This window comes from Gossypium hirsutum, chromosome A01, assembly GCF_007990345.1.
Source record: "Gossypium hirsutum isolate 1008001.06 chromosome A01, Gossypium_hirsutum_v2.1, whole genome shotgun sequence".
NCBI lineage: Eukaryota > Viridiplantae > Streptophyta > Magnoliopsida > Malvales > Malvaceae > Gossypium > Gossypium hirsutum.
The window spans coordinates 9,610,583-9,617,937 of NC_053424.1; the positions used below are offsets into that span (position 1 = coordinate 9,610,583).

Here is a 7,355-nt window from a genome sequence, read left to right on the forward strand (position 1 = left end):
TCTGTGTGTACTCCTCCTCCATTTGAATCGCACCTCATTACTGCATGTACCTGAGTAGAACCATATAAACTATCAATCTTTTCATTTAAAAGTTCTACCTGGTTTGATAGCATAGTAACCGCATCGAGGTTGAAAACACCGACTACTTTTGTCAGCTTCGTTCTCATGACTTGCCACTGATAGTTATTTAGTGACATCTCTTCAATAAACTCATAATCCTCTTCAGATGTTTTATTGTTCAAAGTTCCACCGGCGGCTGCGTCGATAAGTTGCCTTGTTAAGAGGCTCACACCGTTGTAAAACGTTTGAACCTATAACCATAAGGGTAACCCATAGTGAGGGCACCTTCTCAAAATATCCTTGTATCTTTCCCATGCATCATAAAGAGTTTCTGCACAAACTAAGCGATATCATTCATCAATTTAGCTGTCTTTGTCTGCGGGAAATATTTAAGTAAAAAATTTTCGGTCATTTGTTCCCAAGTAGTGATTGATCCTTATGGTAACGAGTTCAACCACTGTTTAGCTTTGTTCCTTAATGAGAATGGAAAAAACCGAAGGCGAATGGCATCATCAGAAAGGCCATTTATCTTAAAAGTGTCGCGAAATTTCAGAAAATTTGCTAAATGAGTGTTTGGATCCTCGTCCTGAAAACCATCAAACTGAATAAACTATTGTATCATTTAAATTGTGTTAGGTTTCAGTTCAAAATTATTTGTGGCAACAGCAGGTCTAACTATACTCGATCCAGTTCCTGTTAAAGTAGATTTAGCATAGTCATACATAGTACGAGGAGCAGGATTTTGATCTACTGGATTTGCCGCAACCACTGTAGGTAGCAGATTATTTTGATTTTCAACCATCTCCTCAGTTGTAGTATGGATGTCGTCCTCTTGCTCTTCCTCTATGTATTGTAGGCTTCGCCTTATTTCCCTTCGATTTCTGCGAGCGGTGCTCTCGATTTCACTATCAAAAAGTAGAGGTCCTAACGGGTTTCTTCTAGTCATAAACTATAAAAACTTGTCAGAAGTAAAGAAAAAACAAAATTAAAAATAAAAATGGCTAAAGAAATAAAAATTAAGTTTTCCTAATATCTTAGTCCCCAGAAACAGCGCCAAAAACTTAATGATCGCAAAAATAACTATAAATTCGACTAAGGCAAGCGCACCTATCGAATAGTAGAATAGTTGTGGTGAGACCGAAAATATCATATCCACGAGGACTAAAAGTAATAGTAATTACTAGCTTTTTATTATCTAGCCTAAGAATTAAATTGTGTTTTTAAACTAAAACTAATTATCTAAACTAAGAATGCACTGGAAGTAAATTGGGGTAATACTTTTGGGAAAACTGATTGATTTAGACAATACCCAAGGAAGAATCCACTTAAACTTCACTTGTTATTTAACTCTGAACTAGACAATTTATTCAATTGAATCGATCCGTAGAAATCCTTAATTTATATTATTATCCCTCTCGAGACTAACAATGTCTAACCCTAGGTTGATTAATTGAAATCTCTTTCTAATTAAAACCCCTAGTGTTGCATTAACTCGATCTATGAATTCCTTTATTAAGTTTGACCCTAATCTTGCAGATTTATGTCGCCCTATGTCTAGGGGTGCAATCAACACCGCTTAATTATGCTAGATCTACTCTTAAGTAGGGACTTTTGCTCCTTTGAATAGGCACATCAATACTTGAATCAATATCATGGAATATTAAAGAAAGAATTAAGAACATATGATTAAGAACAAATCAAGTATTTATCATATAATTCAGAAAATAGTAACAAGATCCATCTTAGGTTTCATCCCCCTTAGGTATTTAGGGGATTTAGTTCATATATGTAAAAGAAAACATCTCAGAAGAATAATAATAACGAAACATAAAGAAACCCAAAAACCCTTGAAGAAAATTGAAGGGAGATCTTCAGTTTTAAAGGAGAATCTGACTTCTGAGATGGATCAATCGGCTTTCTTCGAGTAATTCCTTGCCTCCCACTCCGTGTGTTCTTCTTTCATCCTTTTCTAGGGTGTTTATATAGGCTTTAGAATGCTTCAAAACCCTCAAAAGTGTCCTTTTTCGAATAGAACTAGGCTTGGGTTCGGCAGAGACACGCCCGTGTGGTGTCGTTTAGGCCTTGTTAAAGCTTGTTAAATAGATAATGGCTTGTGGTCTACCCGTGTAAGGAAGTTCAGGCTATGTTGATTTCCCACGTTAACCCATTTTCTTCGTTTTTTGGCCCTTTCTCGCTCTTTTTACTCTTCTATTCTTACTTAGGTATAAATCATGAAATTAAAAGATTAGGAGCATCAAATTCCACAAATCTAATGAGAATTCATCCAAAAATGTGCTAAACATGGGATAAAAATATGTATAAATTATGACTTATCACCCGTATTCATGACCGTGTCATTTCCATGGCTGCCTCGCACAACCATGGTGATTTAACACATGCCATGCCTCTGCTGATTTCTTGGGGAATTAAAGCGCAGGTTCCCTACGGTCTAGGATACACCCGTGTCCTTTAGCCGTGTGGTGCACACAGCCGTTTTGTACGGCCGTGGCTATTTATAGCAGCCCTTGTATCATCCTGTCTTGGGGAAAATATTTGTCCTATTTTAGCACGGCCATGGACACGCCCGTGTCTCCTACCCATGGTGAGCCCATGGCCTTAGGCATACCAGTGTGTTAGGCCGTGTGTGCCAAGAATACCTGCAGTTAGATTATAAAGAAAAATGAAAAAACAAACTAAAGTTACTTTGTGGGGTTAGTGCTCGGGTTGCCTCCCGAGAAGCACTTATTCAGAGTTTAAGCTCAACTTTACCTTGTGGGTATGTTTAAGCAGGTTCGTGGAGCTGTAGCGCCTCTTCATTGTCTTTAAAATCCTCATCGTTATAAAGTTTAAGACGATGTCCATTTACCTTGAAAGTGTGGTCCAATAAAAACCTGATTCGAGTGTTTCATGTGCGCTCCTAGTCCCACTGTAATGTCCTCCAGTCGATTCTGAGTGGCAATGTTCCAAGATTCTATTTGCTTCTGACTTCGTAACGCATCTTCTAATGACTTGATCTGCACATATTCGAAAAAGAAAAGGATTTTCCCAAAAATAGTTTTTCACATCAGTAAAGAAGCGTTTATTTTGCTCATGTGTCAACCCTTTTAGTGTAACGTTAGCGGCTAAATGATTTGCAATGTTTGTGAACCAAGGTACCTTGGAGTCAAATATAGCAAAGAGTTGTTCTTCAGGGAACGAGTCATTTATCTCATGTTCATCAAGCTCCTTGAGATGCGAGTTTTCTAATCTGGATAGATGATCTGCTGTAAGATTTTCTGCTCTCTTATTACCTTGAATTTCTAAATCAAATTCCTGCAATAATAAAATCCATCTTATTAGTTGAGGTTTTGCGTCTGTTAGTAAGGAGGTATCGAAGAGCTGAATGGCCAGTGTAAATGACAACTTTAAATAATATTATATATGGTATAAATTTATCGGATACAAAAACCACAACCAACAATTCTTCCTCAGTTGTCGTTATAATTTTCTTGTGCGACCGTCAATGTTTTGCTAGCATAATAGATTGGTTGAAAGTGCTTGTCTTTTCGCTGTCCAAGAACCGCACCCACTGCAAAATCACTCGCATCACACATTAGTTCAAAGGGTAAATTCCAATCAAGTGCAACTAAAATTGGAGCATTAATTAATTTATCTTTAAGAGTATTAAATGCTTCTAAACATTCCTGACTGAAATTGAAAGGCACATCTTTTTCTAGTAAATTTGTTAAAGGCTTAGCTATTTTAGAAAAATCTTTAATAAATCTTTTATACAATTTAGCATGACCCAAAAAGTTTCGAATAGCCTTAACTGAACTAAGGGGAGGTAACTTCTCAATAGTTTCAACTTTTGCTTTATCAACCTCGATTCCCTTGCTAGAAATTTTGTGGCCTAACACAATCCCTGTACGAACCATGAAGGGACATTTTTCCCAATGTTGTACAAGGTTCATTTCCTCACATCTTATTAGAACTCGTTTTAAATTTTCAAGGCAAAGATGGAAAGGGTTACCGAATACCAAGAAGTCATCCATAAATACCTCCATAATGTCTTCCACGAGTTCATCAAAAAAGGCCAACATACATCGCTAAAAAGTAGCAGGAGCATTACATAATCTAAAAGGTATTCGTCGATAAGCAAACGTATCGTATGGACATGTAAATATCATTTTCTCTTGGTCCTCAAGAGCTATTGGGATTTGGAAATAACAAGAGAGTCCATCTAGGAAGCAATAATACATATGCCCAGATAATCATTCCATCATCTGATCAATGAATGCTAAGGGAAAGTGATCTTTTCTCGTGGCATCGTTCAACTTCCTATAGTCAATGCAAACTCTCCATCCCATGACTGTTCACGTTGGAATTTATTCGTTCTTCTTATTGGCCACAACAGTCATGCCTCCTTTCTTAGGAACAACCTGCACAGGGCTAACCCAAGAACTGTCAGAAATGGGATAAATAATTCCAGCATCTAGGAGTTTAATTACCTCAGCTTTTAAAACTTCTTTCATGTTAGGATTTAGTTGCCTTTGAGCTTGCACACAAGGTTTATATTCATCTTCTATTAAAATTTTATGTGTGCAAAAAGAAGGGCTGATCCCTTTTATGTCAGAAATCTTCCAAGCCATGGCTCTTTTGTGCTCCTTCAACACTTGGAGTAACTTGTCCTTTTCAGTTGGCTGTAAATATGAAGCAATAATCACTGGTAATGTGAAATTATTTCTAAGGAACGTATATTCTTAGTGATTTGCTAGTTGCTTTAATTCCAAATTAGGAGGTTCTTCAACAGAGGGTTTTAATTTCAATTCATTGTTTACCTCGATACCCTCATAGCTCTTTTGTCTCAGTGAAGGCTCATTAGAATTTAGTTAAAATTTTACCTTACCTATCTCATAATCATCATCATTTACCTCCTCTCCTTGAGCAAGACACAGTTCCAACGTGTCCTTATGTACAATTTCCTGTAAAGAATCTTGAGTAGCATGATCAATAGAATCAATAAAATAACAGAAGTTATCTTGTTCCCTAGAAAATCTCATGGCATTATAAATTTTAAAAATAATCTCTTCGTCACCTACCCTAAGTACAAGTTTACAATCACCCACATCAATAACAGCCCTAGCAGTGGCTAAAAATGGGCAACCTAAAATCAAAGACACTTTAACATCCTCATCCATGTCAAGCACAACAAAATCAATAGGGAATATGAATTTATCTACTTTTACAATTACATCCTCAATGATACCCCTAGGATACTTAACAGATCTATCAGCTAGTTGAATATTTATCCTAGTAGGTTTTGGTTCCCCAAAGCCAAGTTGCTTGAACATTTTGTAGGGTATCAGATTAATGCTAGCACCTAGATCAGCTAGTGCCTTCTCAACATTTAAACTACCAATTAAGTAGGGAATAGTAAAACTTCATAGATCTTTCAGTTTGGTTGGCAGTTTATTTTGGAGTATGGCCGAGCACTCCTAGTTGAGTTCCACTATAGACAATTCTTCAAACTTCATTTTATTTGTTAGAAGCTTCTTCAAAAATTTTACATATATAGGCATCTGCAAGATAGCTTCAACAAAAGGTAAGTTAATATGTAACTATTTAAAAAGTTCAAGAAATTTACCAAATTATGCATCCATGTGATCTTTCTTAAACTTTGCTGGGTACAAGATTAGTGGTTTATATTCCCTCATCACATGTTTTTCATTGTTTTCGGGTTTTACCTCCTCATCTTCTTTTCTGTCAGCATCTGGTGGTAGCTTCTTTTTAGATTTAACTAACACTTTCCCACTCCTTAATGTAACTGCCTTCACATGCTCTTTTGGATTGGGTTCAGTGTTACTAGGTAAACTCCCTGGTGGTCTCTCTGAAATCATCTTAGCCAGTTGTCCTATTTGATTCTCGAGCCCTTGAATTGATGCTTGCTAATTTTTAAGTGCAGTTTCAGTGTTCTGAAAACGGGTCTCTGCTACTGAAATAAACTTTGTCATTATCTCCTCAAGGTTCGGCTTTTTCTCTTGCTGGTAAGGTTGTTGTTGGAAGCCTGAAAGGGGTGATGGTCTTTTATTCCCTTGGCCTCCCCATGAGAAATTTGGGTGGTTCCTCCAACCTGCATTGTAAGTGTTACTATAAGGATTATTTTGAGGTCGAGGATTGTTACCCATATAATTCATTTGCTCGTTCTCCATGTTAGGGCCGTAGGGTGGATATTCTGAATTGCTTGTTCCACCTCCACTTGCGCCACACTACATTACTAGATGAACATGTGTAGAGCCAAGTAAACTATTAATTTTTATATTCAAAAGTTCTACTTGATTGGAAAGCATAGCAACCGAATCAACGTTAAAAATGCCGGCTGCTTTTTTTGGCTTTGTCCTCATGACTTGCCACTAATAATTATACAGTGACATCACTTCTATGAACTCATAAGCCTCTTCAGGTGTCTTATTATTGATAGTTCAACCAGCAACTGTGTCAATCATTTGTCTAGTCGAGGGATTCAAACCGTTATGGAAAGTTTGAACTTGTAGCCAAAGAGGTAACCCATGGTAAGGGCACCTTCTCAATAGATCCTTGTATCTCTCCCATGCATCATAAAGAGTCTCTAGATCCATCTACACAAAAGAAGAGATATCATTCCTCAATTTAGTCATTTTGGCTGGCGGAAAATATTTAAGTAAAAATTTTTCGGTCATTTGTTCCCAAGTAGTGATTAACCCTCGTGGTAACGAGTTCAACCACTGTTTAGCCTTATTCCTCAATGAAAAGGGAAACAACCGAAGGCGAATGGCATCGTCAGAAAAGCCATTGATCTTAAAGGTGTCGCAGAATCCCAAAAAATTTGCTAAATGAGTGTTTGGATCCTCGTCTTGCAAACCATCAAACTGAACAAACTATTGTATCATTTGAATCGTGTTAGGTTTCAGTTCAAAATTATTTGCAGCAACAGTAAGTCTAACTATACTCGATTCAGTTCCTGTTAAAGTAGGTTTAGCATAACATACATAGTACGAGGAGCAGGATTCTGATTTACTGGGTTTGCAACAACCACAGGAGGTAGCGAATTATTTCGATTTTCAGTCATCTCCCCGGTGTTATTAGTGTCGTCCTCGTGCTTTTCCTCTATGTATTGTAGGCTTCGCCTTATTTCTCTTCGATTTCTGCGAGTTGTGCTCTCGATTTAACTGTCAAAAAGTAAAGGTCCTGATGAGTTTCTTATAATCATAAACTATCAAAAACCTACCAGTAAAAAAAAGAAAAAGAAAAAATTAATAAGAAAAATAAAACAAGATTGA

General features: G+C 37.0%; 1 non-coding gene and 1 pseudogene across 1 annotated transcript; both read left to right on the forward strand.

The window, feature by feature from the left end:
* Positions 1-327: 327 nt before the first annotated feature.
* LOC121206638 (uncharacterized) lies at positions 328-424 on the forward strand (annotated as a pseudogene).
* A 6,176-nt stretch (positions 425-6,600) lies between these two features.
* On the forward strand, positions 6,601-6,707 carry LOC121207743 (small nucleolar RNA R71). Its single transcript, XR_005902855.1, has one exon. It is a non-coding gene; the product is annotated as a small nucleolar RNA R71 (small nucleolar RNA).
* Positions 6,708-7,355: the final 648 nt, after the last annotated feature.